The following is a 12,856-nucleotide window of genomic DNA, read 5'->3' as shown; positions in this document are numbered from 1 at the left end:
ACTAACACCCAGGTACCTATTTGCTGCTAGGTGAACAGGACAGTAGGTGTAAGGAAACGTGTCGGAATTTCCACCCGCCGGGAATCGAACCCGGGCCCTCCGTGTGTGAAGCGGGAGCTTTAGCCACCAGGCCACCGGGTCACCTAGGGAGGTGCCTTCATGCCAGTGAGGGGCTCTCGCTCACCTGAATGCCTTCTATTTTCCACGTGCTGTAAGATACATAGGTGTATCACTTTCCCCAGTTATAATGATAATTGATCCAAGAATGGGTAGGATAGCTCCAGTTCTTTGGATCTTGAGTTGTATGACCCCCTACAAGTTTAGCACTTCCCCCTCTTCAAGGGGGGCTCCTTGGCGTGGTGAAGAGGCTCTTGGTCTGAGGAATTGGACCTGTCGGTCCACTTCCTCAGACCGAACCTAATTACCCCCCAATCCCCCGTTCCCTATCCCATCCTCCCCTTTTTCCTTTCCTCCTCCTCCTCCCCACCCCTCCCTTTTGCCCTTCCTTTTTGGTCTTTGGTTTTTTTTTATTTTTTTCCCCACAGGCACGCTAGTTCCTAGGTAGGGGAAAGGGTAGCGGGGTCCATCCCATTCTGTTGAGGTTCTTGGCGGTGGCGTAGTTTGCCGTGGAATCTGGATTGCCTGGGGATGTCCTGATCCCTCTCCGGTATCCCGGAGGGTGGCTTTGGGTGTCTCTCGGGTGACGGGTGTATCTCTGGAAGCCACCTTTCAGATTCCGGGGGTGGTGGCCGAAGGAGGTATGCTTTATGGCGGATTTTTGGCCGCCCTCTCTTTTGTCCACCGAGGTAGCTCGGCAGATGTGAGGTTGCTATCCCGGATTGCTGGTTTACTGGCATGATGGGTATTATTATTATTATAATCAAAAAGAAGCGCTAAGCCACAAGGACTATACAGCGGCATGATGGGTAGGGTATGGCACGGGTTCCATGCTGCATCTGCGCTACTTGCGGTGCTGAGGCCCTCTTGGGCGCGGAGGGAGATTTCTGGCCCTTTCATTCCTCCTAGGAACTATCCCTCCCTGGTCCCACCTTTTTTTATTCTTTTTTTATTTTCATTTCTTTCTTTTTTTTTTCTTAAAAACAAAAAAAAAAGAAGTAACCTAACCATGGCAGCCCTAGTGCATGAACCTGCTACCCCCGGGCCCCTTCTTGATACCGCACCCCGTTCTGACCCCTCCTCGTCTTTGGACCACTCTTCGGACACTCCTCATGCCTCTGTACCTCTTGCCGGTGCTGTTTCCTCACCCACTTCAGGTACTGAGGCCTCGACTGACTCCTTCGATTTATCTGACCTTCGCTTTCCTCCGACTATGCTTCCGGCCTCTCCCTCTACGGTGCGGCAATTTTCGAATCGCCGGCCCGTTCCACGTCGGACCAACTCTGGTCCCATGCCTAAACGTCAACGACAATTACCTGCTGATGATACTTCTCCACCTTCTCATTCTTCTCAGAAAAGATCGACACATCCTTCACTACCTTTCCACGCTCAGTTTCAGACTGCACAATGGACTAAATTCTTCACTTTACGACCGACTTCCTCTACTGCCTATCTTTCTGACCACAGTATTGGCAAGGCACTCCTATGCCATGTTGGTAAAGATATTTCTTTTCATGCTCTTAAGAGCGGTACGTGCATCATCACCGTATAGAATGCTACCCAGGCTCATGAACTTTCTCGTCTTTCCCATATCGATACTGTTCCTGTCACTATTGAAAAGCTTCATTCCCTCAATTCTTGTAGTGGTACCATCATTCTGCCCCATACCATAGTTCAACAAAATTTCCAGACATGTGGCACTGACATTCTTGAACAGCTGGAACTCCAAGATCTCCCAATCCTCAAGGTAGACACTTACGTTCTTCCTGCCCGTGGGCGGAGACGATACCCTAGCAATGTGGCTCATTTAACTTTTGACAGCCGTGAACTCCCATCCTCAGTTTATGTAGCAGGACATCGGTTACAAGTTCGAAAGGTGATCCCTACACCGCAATAGTGTAGAAATTGCTGGCGATTTGGCCATCCAGCGAAATATTGCAGATCTATCGCCGAATGCCCAGTCTGTGGTGCCGATGACCATTCTAATACGTCTTGCAATCGACCTCCCTCTTGCCTTAATTGTCATGAGGCTCACCCCTCGTACTCTCGCCGTTGTCAAGTCTACTTAAACGAGCGGGAAATCCGTTACCTCAAAGAGGCAGAAGGTCTCCCTTATGCCATGGCAGTTTCTCATCTCCGCCTCCAAGGGAGACTACCTCGTGTTTCTTATTCCCGTGTTTCAAAACGTCCCTCCACTTCTGGTATCCCATCTTCTGCACCCACGTCTGTGGTTACCTCTCCCATAGTCACTCCTGTAGCTAATTCTTTTGCTGTCCTCGGCTCAGACATCCCTACTTCAACGTCTCAGTCTGATCTTGCTTCTTCGTGTTCTCTCTCACAAGCCTCAGTAGCGATGAGATCTCGTATGACACCTCCCAATCGTCCCTCTACTTCTCAAAAGTCAAAAAAAGGTCTGTTAACACCTCCTACCCATCTTCCACCTCCTCATTTTCCCTTCCCTGTCTCTGTACCTGGTTCTCCCCCTCTCACTGGCTCTGTTACAAGTGTAGAGGTTCACCCTCCTCCTCGTACTGTACCTTCCTCCCCTGTTCCCTCCCAAGTTTCTTCCTCTTCTGCCACCTCCCAGGTTTCTGCCTCTTCTGTCCCCTTCCATGCTTCTCCAGTTCCCTCCACTCTTTTGCCCCCTCCTACCTTGGTATAGTCCATTACAGTTCCAATCTTTACTCATCCTCCCCCTACCATTTCCAATATTGTCTCCCATACGACGTCTCTGAATTCTGAAACACTTGAAGCAATCTCTGAATATATTGCAGAGACCAAACCATCAATGGACACTGATCCACCCTCCGCTCCTTCTCTCTCCTCTACTCCATCTGCGCAACTCCTTTCTTCACAGCGCACCGTTCCTTCGCTGCTTGAATGTTTTCCACTGCCTCCGCATGTGGACTTCTTTTCTAACCCCTCTAGTCCGTAGGAACCCTTACCTGCGGATTTCAAGTATCTTTATCATTGCCAATCATGGCCTATTTACAGTGGAATATACGCGGCCTCAGGGGTAATCGGGGTGAGCTTCAGATGTTACTCTCCCAGTTTTCCCCCTGTTGGTGTTTGCTTACAGGAACCAAAATTACACTCTGCTGTTATCTCTCCCATCTCAGGCTATAATTTATTGTATTCTTCAGATCCTTTTCCTGATGGAACCTTTAATGAAAGTGCCCTCCTTCTATGCACTGATATTCCGTACCATCAGCTATTTGTTCATACTTCGCTGCATTACACAGCAGCCCGTATCCACTTGCATAGGTGGTATACGCTCTGTTCTTTATATCTCTCCCCTTCTCAGGCATTATCTATTCCGGATATTGCCTTTCTTGTTTCGTCATTACCGCCACCGATTCTGTTACTTGGTGATTTTAATGCCCACCATTTCCTCTGGGGGGGGGTCTCACTGTGATTCCCGTGGCATTCAGTTAGAGGCTTTTCTTGCCACCCACCCCCTCCATGTTCTAAATACAGGTACTCACACCCATTTTGATCCTCGGACTCACACTCTCTCTTGCATCGATCTCTCAGTCTGCTCTTCCTCAGCTGCATTAGACTTCACTTGGTCTGTTCTTCCGGACTTACATGACAGCAATCATTTCCCAATCATTCTTACTTCCCCTTCATATTCACTACCTCTTCGCATCCCACGCTGGCAATTTGATCAGGCAAATTGGAACCTTTACTCACACCTAACTGTTTTTAGAGAGGTTCCTTCTTCGTCCTCCATCGATGAGCTTTTACACCTCTTCTCGTCCTCCGTTTTAACCGCAGCTTCTCATTCTATACCCCAAACTTCGGGCAGGCATTCTCAGAAATGCGTGCCTTGGTGGTCTCCTGCTTGTGCTCATGCAGTACGTTTGAAACGCGCTGCATGGGGCAGGTACCGGTACAATAGAACCACAGAGAGACTTCTTGAATTTAAGCAGAAGCGTGCGATCGCTCGCCATGTCATCCGTGACGCTAAATGCACTTGCTGGCGAGATTATGTCTCCACCATCACCTCTGCTTCCTCTATGAGTGCAGTCTGGAAAAAAGTACGAAAACTGAGTGGTAAATATTCTCCTGACCCGGCTCCTGTTCTGCGGGTTGCCGGTGTTGATATAGCAAACCCACTAGATGTTGCCAATGAAATTGGCAATCATCTGGTCTGTATTTCTCAGGGGCTCCATCTATGCCCCTCATTTCTTTCCTCAAAGTCTGCCAGAGAGTTAGCACCCTTGGACTTTTCTTCTCTCAGAGAAGAACAGTATAATGTGCCTTTTACACTTCAAGAACTGGAGGCAACACTCTCAGCTTGCCGATCATCGGCAGCTGGGCCCGACGACATTCATATTCGTATGCTACAACATTTACATCAGTCAGCCCTTGCAGTCCTATTACGCCTTTACAATCTTATTTGGTCACAAGGAGTTCTTCCACAGTTGTGGAAATCCGCCATTGTTCTCCCTTTCCGCAAACCAGGCACTACGGGACATGAAACCTCCCACTATCGTCCCATTGCTCTTACCAGTGCAGTTTGCAAAGTGATGGAACGCCTAGTAAATAGATGTTTAGTGTGGTATTTAGAGACACACGACAGTCTCTCCACTCGTCAATATGGCTTTCGTAAGGGACGTTCTACCATAGACCCCTTACTACGCTTGGATACGTATGTTCGTAATGCCTTTGCGAATAACCACTCAGTTATTGCCATATTTTTTGACCTTGAGAAGGCATATGACACAACTTGGAGGTATAATATTTTAGCCCAAGCCCACTCCTTAGGCCTTCGAGGCAACCTACCAAAAAAGCCTCTAACTGAATGCCACGGGAATCACAGTGAGACCCCACCCAGAGGAAATGGTGGGCATTAAAATCACCAAGTAACAGAATCGGTTGTGGTAATGACGAAACAAGAAAGGCAATATCCAGAATAGATAATGCCCGAGAAGGAGAGAGATATAACAAACAGAGCGTATACCACCTATGCAAGTGGATACGGGCTGCTGTGTAATGCAGCGAAGTACAAACAAATAGCTGATGGTACGGAATATCAGTGTGTAGAAGAAGGGCACTTTCATTAAAGGTCCCATCAGGAAAAGGATCTGAAGAATACAATAAATTATAGCCTGAGATGGGAGAGATAACAGCAGAGTGTAATTTTGGTTCCTGTAAGCAAACACCAACAGGGGAAAACTGGGAGAGTAACATCTGAAGCTCACCCCGATTACCCCTGAGGCCGCGTATATTCCACTGTAAATAGGCCATGATTGGCAATGATAAAGATACCTGAAATCCGCAGGTAAGGGTTCCTATGGACTAGAGGGGTTAGAAAAGTCCACATGCAGAGGCAGTGGAAAACGTTCAAGCAGCGAAGGAACGGTGCGCTGTGAAGAAAGGAGTTGCGCAGATGGAGTAGAGGAGAGAGAAGGAGTGGAGGGTGGATCAGTGTCCATTGATGGTTTGGTCTCTGCAATATATTCAGAGATTGCTTCAAGTGTTTCAGAATTCAGAGACGTCGTATGGGAGACAATATTGGAAATGGTAGGGGGAGGATGAGTAAAGATTGGAACTGTAATGGACTGTACCAAGGTAGGGGGGGACGGAAGGGTGGAGGGAACTGGAGAAGCGTGGAAGGGGACAGAAGAGGCAGAGACCTGGGAGGTGGCCGAAGAGGAAGAAACTTGGGAGGGAACAGGGGAGGAAGGTACAGTACGAGGAGGAGGGTGAACCTCTACACTTGTAACAGAGCCAATGAGAGGGGGAGAACCAGGTACAGAGACAGGGAAGGGAAAATGAGGAGGTGGAAGATGGGTAGGAGGTGTTAACGGACCTTTTTTTGACTTTTGAGAAGTAGAGGGACGATTGGGAGGAGGTGTCATACGAGATCTTGTCGCTACTGAGGCTTGTGAGAGAGAACACGAAGAAGCAAGATCAGACTGAGACGTTGAAGTAGGGACGTCTGAGCCGAGGACAGCAAAAGAATTAGCTACAGGAGTTACTATGGGAGAGGTAACCACAGAGGTGGGTGCAGAAGATGGGATACCAGAAGTGGGGGGACGTTTTGAAACACGGGAATAAGAAACATGAGGTAGTCTCCCTTGGAGGCGGAGATGAGAAACTGCCATGGCATAAGGGAGACCTTCTGCCTCTTTGAGGTAACGGATTTCTCGCTCGTTTAAGTAGACTTGACAACGGCGAGAGTACGAAGGGTGAGCCTCATGAGGTCGATTGCAAGACGTATTAGAATGGTCATCGGCACCACAGACTGGGCATTCGGCGATAGATCTGCAATATTTCGCTGGATGGCCAAATCGCCAGCAATTTCTACACTGTTGCGGTGTAGGGATCACCTTTCGAACTTGTAACCGATGTCCTGCTACATAAACTGAGGATGGGAGTTCACGGCTGTCAAAAGTTAAACAAGCCACATTGCTAGGGTATCCTCTCCGCCCGCGGGCAGGAAGAACGTAAGTGTCTACCTTGAGGATTGGGAGATCTTGGAGTTCCAGCTGTTCAAGAATGTCAGTGCCACATGTCTGGAAATTTTGTTGAACTATGGTATGGGGCAGAATGATGGTACCACTACAAGAATTGAGGGAATGATGGTTTTCAATAGTTACAGGAACAGTATCGATATGGGAAAGACGAGAAAGCTCATGAGCCTGGGTAGCATTCTGTATGTTGACGATGCGCGTACCGCTCTTAAGAGCATGAAAAGAAATATCTTTACCAACATGGCGTAGGAGTGCCTTGCCAATACTGTGGTCAGAAAGATAGGCAGTAGAGGAAGTCAGTTGTAAAGTGAAGAATTTAGTCCACTGTGCAGTCTGAAACTGAGCGTGGAAAGGTAGTGAAGGACGTGTCGATCTTTCTGAGAAGAACGAGAAGGTGGAGAAGTATCATCAGCAGGTAATTGTCGTTGTCGTTTAGGAGTGGGACCAGAGTTGGTCCGACGTGGAACGGGCCGGCGATTCGAAAATTGCCGCACCGTAGAGGGAGAGGCCGGAAGCATAGTCAGAGGAGAGCGAAGGTCAGATAAATCGAAGGAGTCAGTCGAGGCCTCAGTACCTGAAGCGGGTGAGGAAACAGCACCGGCAAGAGGTACAGAGGCATGAGGAGTGTCCGAAGAGTGGTCCAAAGACGAGGCGGGGTCAGAACGGGGTGCGGTATCAAGAAGGGGCCCGGGGATAGCAGGTTCATGGACTAGGGCTGCCATGGTTAGGTTACTTCTTTCTTTTTGTTTTTAAGAAAAAAAAGAAAGAAGAAAAGAAAATAAAAATAAAAAAAAGAATAAAAAATGGGGGGACCGGGGAGGGATAGTTCCTAGGAGGAATGAAAGGGCCAGAAATCTCCCTCCGCGCCCAAGAGGACCTCAGCACCGCAAGTAGCGCAGATGCAGCATGGAACCCGTGCCATACCCTACCCATCACGCCAGTAAACCGGCAATCCGGGATAGCAACCTCACATCTGCCGAGCTACCTCGGTGGACAAAAGAGAGGGCGGCCGGAAATCCGACACAAAGCATACCTCCTTCGGCCACCACCCCCGGAATCCGAAAGGTGGCTTCCAGAGATACACCCGTCGCCCGAGAGACACCCAAAGCCACCCTCCGGGATACCGGAGAGGGATCAGGACATCCCCAGGCAATCCAGATTCCACGGCAAACTACGCCACCGCCAAGAACCTCAACGGAATGGGATGGACCCCGGTACCCTTTCCCCTACCTAGGAACTAGCGTGCCTGTGGGAAAAAAAAAAGAAAAAAAAGGACAAAAAGGAAGGGCAAAAGGGAGGGGTGGGGAGGAGGAGGAGGAAAAGAAAAAGGGGAGGATGGGATAGGGAACGGGGGATTGGGGGGTAATTAGGTTCGGTCTGAGGAAGTAGACCGACAGGTCTAATTCCTCAGACCAAGAGCCTCTTCACTACGACAAGGAGCCCCCCTTGAAGAGGCTGATACCTTCAGCCCTTTCTACTTCAATCTCTTGCTACCCTCTACCCCCGTACTATCCCCTGCCCCGCTGTTTTCTGTAACCTACTGATCATCCCTCCTCCCTTCTGCCATCCAATGCCCTCGCTTCCTTCCCTACCCTGCAGCGCTGTATAGCCCTTGTGGCTTAGCGCTTCTTTTTGATTATAATAATAATAATAATAATTAGCACTTCCCCATGAAAATAATAAATTGGATCTAGAGCCCTCACCAACATAGTTCAGAAGCATAGCATTTTTCCCAAACAAAATCAGCATCATTCCTTCTGCAGCAGTTCTATGGAATCTCAGAAATAACATTCTGTATTCTACCGAGGTTTAATATATTCTCACATTTCATTTTCATGACTGAAGCCTTCACTTTAGTTTCATGGCATTGAAGATGGAACATCATAAAAAACACAGTATTTGTCAATGCAGTTTTATCATTCAGTATGGTATATACAGCATTATATTTCATGGACAGTGCTATACCCATATGGGTTATACAGCACTCTGTACTCTGCTTAATTTATAATGTGAGGAAGTCAAAGTGCACTTGTGTTAATAGCCTCCCTAGTTTCAAGCTGGGATTACCATGGTATAAATTCCTTCTCAAGGAAGAGGGGAAATTTATACCATGAATCAAGATGGTTTCTTGATTCAAGGAATTTAACCTCTTGTTGAATCGAACCTGATTGCCGCCTACATTCAGGATGCTGCATGACCCCTATGGGTTTACTGTTTTCCCATTGTAATAATATATATCTGTAGTAGTTTGCAAACTACAGGTGCATAAAATTATGTTTGTTATACTAATATTACATATTTTTTATATATTTTTTAACTAATTATCAAGGAGTCTATTATGAAGTTGAAATTTTGAGTTTTGCCCAAAATTTCAACTGAATAATTGTATAACTGTATAAAAATTGTGATGGCCCAAGCTATAATCATTCTAGTCCATGGAAGTGTGCTTGGTTCATTGCACCACTTCCATTATTATTATCATCATGGACTGCACACTACATCTATGTGGGTCATTCAGTATTGTGCACCACTTCATTTTCAGTCATGATTGAAATACTGCCAAATGACTAACCAACCTAAACAATATTTTCTTTTATGTACATTACATCACACATGCATCCACCATAAAGTTTACTTTACATGTTCAAATGAAACGATTAAAAATTTTTACTTCCAAAGCTATATTTCTATATATTAAAAATTTCTTGTACAGCTAGTATGTAAATAATACACTCTTCAAATTTGTTACATTTCACTTTAAATAATTTTTTTTTTTTTGTAAATAATGCAAACTGTTCCAGTTGGACAAGTAATTGATGGTTCTAAATGAATTTTAGTTCGGCCCTCTTAGTATCACCGAGGTTTAGAATACAAAAGCAACCTGGGTACATTGTGTCATGAGGATAAATCCACTTTCTTGTATGACTTATTCAATAAATATCAATTACATTTTTTATACACCTTTGAAACCCTCCACCTACAGCCTAAAGTTAACTAAACATTAGGCTTCAAAAATAGAAATGTCGTACAGTATGGTACTTCACATATTCATACTGATAATACTGTATTCTGTAATACTGCAGGAGTATGGTATGTAAGAGCACATTAAAGAAAAACCTAGGTACTGAAATATTTGAATATGAATGAAATAATCATTCATAGAATTGTACTCTGCTTTTGGCATTGAATTATTACTATTGTAGAATAAACTTCAGGGATTATAAACCAATTATAATACCTTTACCCCCACAACTTGGCAACAAGAGGGATCAACACACAAAATGGCAGAAGTGTGCACCATTGGACTTGTTTAAGAAACTTGAGTTCCAGTAGGTTTGAGTGTATCTGTACTGAATTACATTACTGAAAAAGTTTACCACTATGCCCACTTAAAGAAAATATTTAAAGTTTGAAAACATTAGACACCAGTAACATTGTAAGTTGAACACACACACCATACCATATACAGTTCTGTAGTTTACTGTATCACACCAGCAAAAATTTTTTAAGGAAATAACCAAATGATTGTAATGCATTCTAAATAATTCGGATGAATTGCAGTCAATCCTTGTGTTATTCCATTACATACTATAGTTACGCCCTTTCCCATCCAATACTTTTTCTATCATTCAAATATTCTTTAATCCATGATAACTTTCCCGTTCCTCCATCTGGTTTCTTCAGTTTGCAATGTAGACTGTGGCTGATCAAAGGCTTTACAATCCAAGAACATGCAATCCTTTCATTCTTCCTTTCCTTTCTGATCTCTGTAAGTCTTATCATATGTCGTTACAATTATTATTATTATAATCAAAAAGAAGCGCTAAGCCACAAGGGCTATACAATGCTGAAGGGTAGGAAAGGAAGCGAGGGTATTGGGCGGCAGAAGGGGGAAGGGGAGATCAGTAGGTTACAGAAAACAGCGGGGCAGGGGATAGTGCAGGGTAGAGGGTAGCAAGGGATCTAGGTAGAAAGGGCTGAAGGTATCATCAGAGTTTGTGAAGAAAGTCAGTTGTTGTCAAAAAGTCAATGAGAGAGTCCGGATGAAAGGTGGGTCCATCAGCGAGAAGGGAAGGTAAAGAGAGAGCAGTGGAGCGAAGACGACGACGGAGGTAAATTCTGCGTGCTCGTTGATAAAGTGGGCAGTCTAACAGAATGTGGCTGACCGATAATGGAACCTGACAATTCTCACAGAGAGGAGCAGGGCGCCTCTCCTTGAGATATCCATGAGTAAGACAAGTATGGCCAATGCGGAGACAGGAGAGAGTAGTCTCCCAACCTCGGCACTGGTGACAAGAAGACGACCAGTAACCTATACTCGGTTTAATAGATTGAAGTTTGTTACCGAGTAGAGTAGACCAACGTTGTTGCCAACGGGTGTGAAGGTGGGTAGCTATTACAGCAAAGTAGTCCGTAAATGGAACACCTCTATATGAAACTGGTAGGTCATGTACTGCTGACCGCGCAGCAGTGTCTGCCTGTTCATTGCCCTGTACGTCAACATGACCAGGGACCCAACAAAAAACAATATCTTTAGCTTGGTAGAGATGCGGCATAGCCAAAGTTGGATATGGAGGACTAAGGGGTGAGGTGTATCAAATTTCTGCATAGCCTGTGAAGCACTAAGGGAGTCTGAGACAACCACAAATGATGACACAGCCATAGATGCAATACGGATAAATGCTGCAAGAATGGCATACAATTCAGCAGTGATGAATGATTTGAAAAACCGACAAGTTGAAGATTGAGACACTTATGCAGCATATGGGAATCTTTATTCAGGAAGACGTGAAGCAGATGGAGGCGGGGTCATAATGGTACCATCCACTAGTCGAAGTAGGTCTTCGTCCAAAGGTTGAACAAGTGTTGAAGAATTCTTTGTAACAAGATCCCATGATGCTGCAGTGTCTGACAGTTGTGATGAATGGTTTGAAAAACCGACAAGTTGAAGATTAAGACACTTATGCAGAATAAAGATTCCCATATGCTGCATAAGTGTCTCAATCTTCAACTTGTCGGTTTTTCAAACCATTCATCACAACTGTCAGACACTGCAGCATCATCCTGAATAAAGATTCCCATATGCTGCATAAGTGTCTCAATCTTCAACTTGTCGGTTTTTCAAACCATTCATCACAACTGTCAGACACTGCAGCATCATGGGATCTTGTTACAAAGAATTCTTCAACACTTGTTCAACCTTTGGACGAAGACCTACTTCGACTAGTGGATGGTACCACTATGACCCCGCCTCCATCTGCTTCACGTCATCCTGAATAAAGATTCCCATATGCTGCATAAGTGTCTCAATCTTCATACAATTCAGCAGTAAAGATACTAGCCGAAGATAGTAAATGCCCTCGTACGATGCTGTCCGGAAACACTGCTGCGAATCCTACGCCGTCAGAAGACTTATAGCCATCTGTATACTACACTGCAATGGCATGAGAATGAGATTGGAAGTGGTCAAGAAAAAGAGCGGGAAGCTACCGTAGACAGTTGGGCTTTCGAGCGAGGGAGTGAGAAAGAACAGACTCGAACAGCTGGAACTTCCCAGGGGAGTAGGGAAAAGTGAGATGCTACATGAACATAGAAAGGTGGAAATTGAAGAGAAGATGAGTGAATGTAGGTGAAGAGAGAAGGGACGGAGCAAACAGGCGGCGAACAAATAAAGAATGTCTACTAATATCGGTGACCATTCTATAAATGGAAGGATTGCAGAGATCATGAGAGCGTACATAGTAGCAAAGGCAATGGGCATCACGGCAATCGGATAAGGATGGAACGTTCGCTTCTGCATAAAGGCTCTCAACAGGGGAAGAGCGAAAAGCACCAAGGCATAAACGTAATCCTTGGTGATGAATAGGGTTGAGGCTAGATAGAGTAGCAGGAGAGGCAGCTGAATAGATCTGGTCATCATAGTCAAGTTTCGATAAAATGAGGGTGGAATGTAGGCGAAGGAGAGTTCGACGATCAGCTCCCCATGAAAGATGAGCAAATGTTTTAAGAAGGTTCAGCCAGGTGTGACAAGTTGTCTTCAGAGAGGTAATGTGAGGTTTCCAGGATAACCTATGGTCAAAGAGGAGGCCTAGAAACCTGACTGTATCACATTCAGGGATACGGGTGCCATAGAGGTACAAAGGATGATCAGAGATGACAGAGCGTCTAGTGAAAGTAATTTGATGAGTTTTGGTGCTGGACAATTTAAACCCATGTGTGGTGGCCCAATTTGAAACACGGTCGACCGCATGCTGGAG

This window comes from Cherax quadricarinatus, chromosome 1 (genome assembly GCF_038502225.1).
Source record: "Cherax quadricarinatus isolate ZL_2023a chromosome 1, ASM3850222v1, whole genome shotgun sequence".
Taxonomy (NCBI): Eukaryota; Metazoa; Arthropoda; class Malacostraca; order Decapoda; family Parastacidae; genus Cherax; species Cherax quadricarinatus.
Note: the sequence above shows the minus strand (reverse complement) of the source record.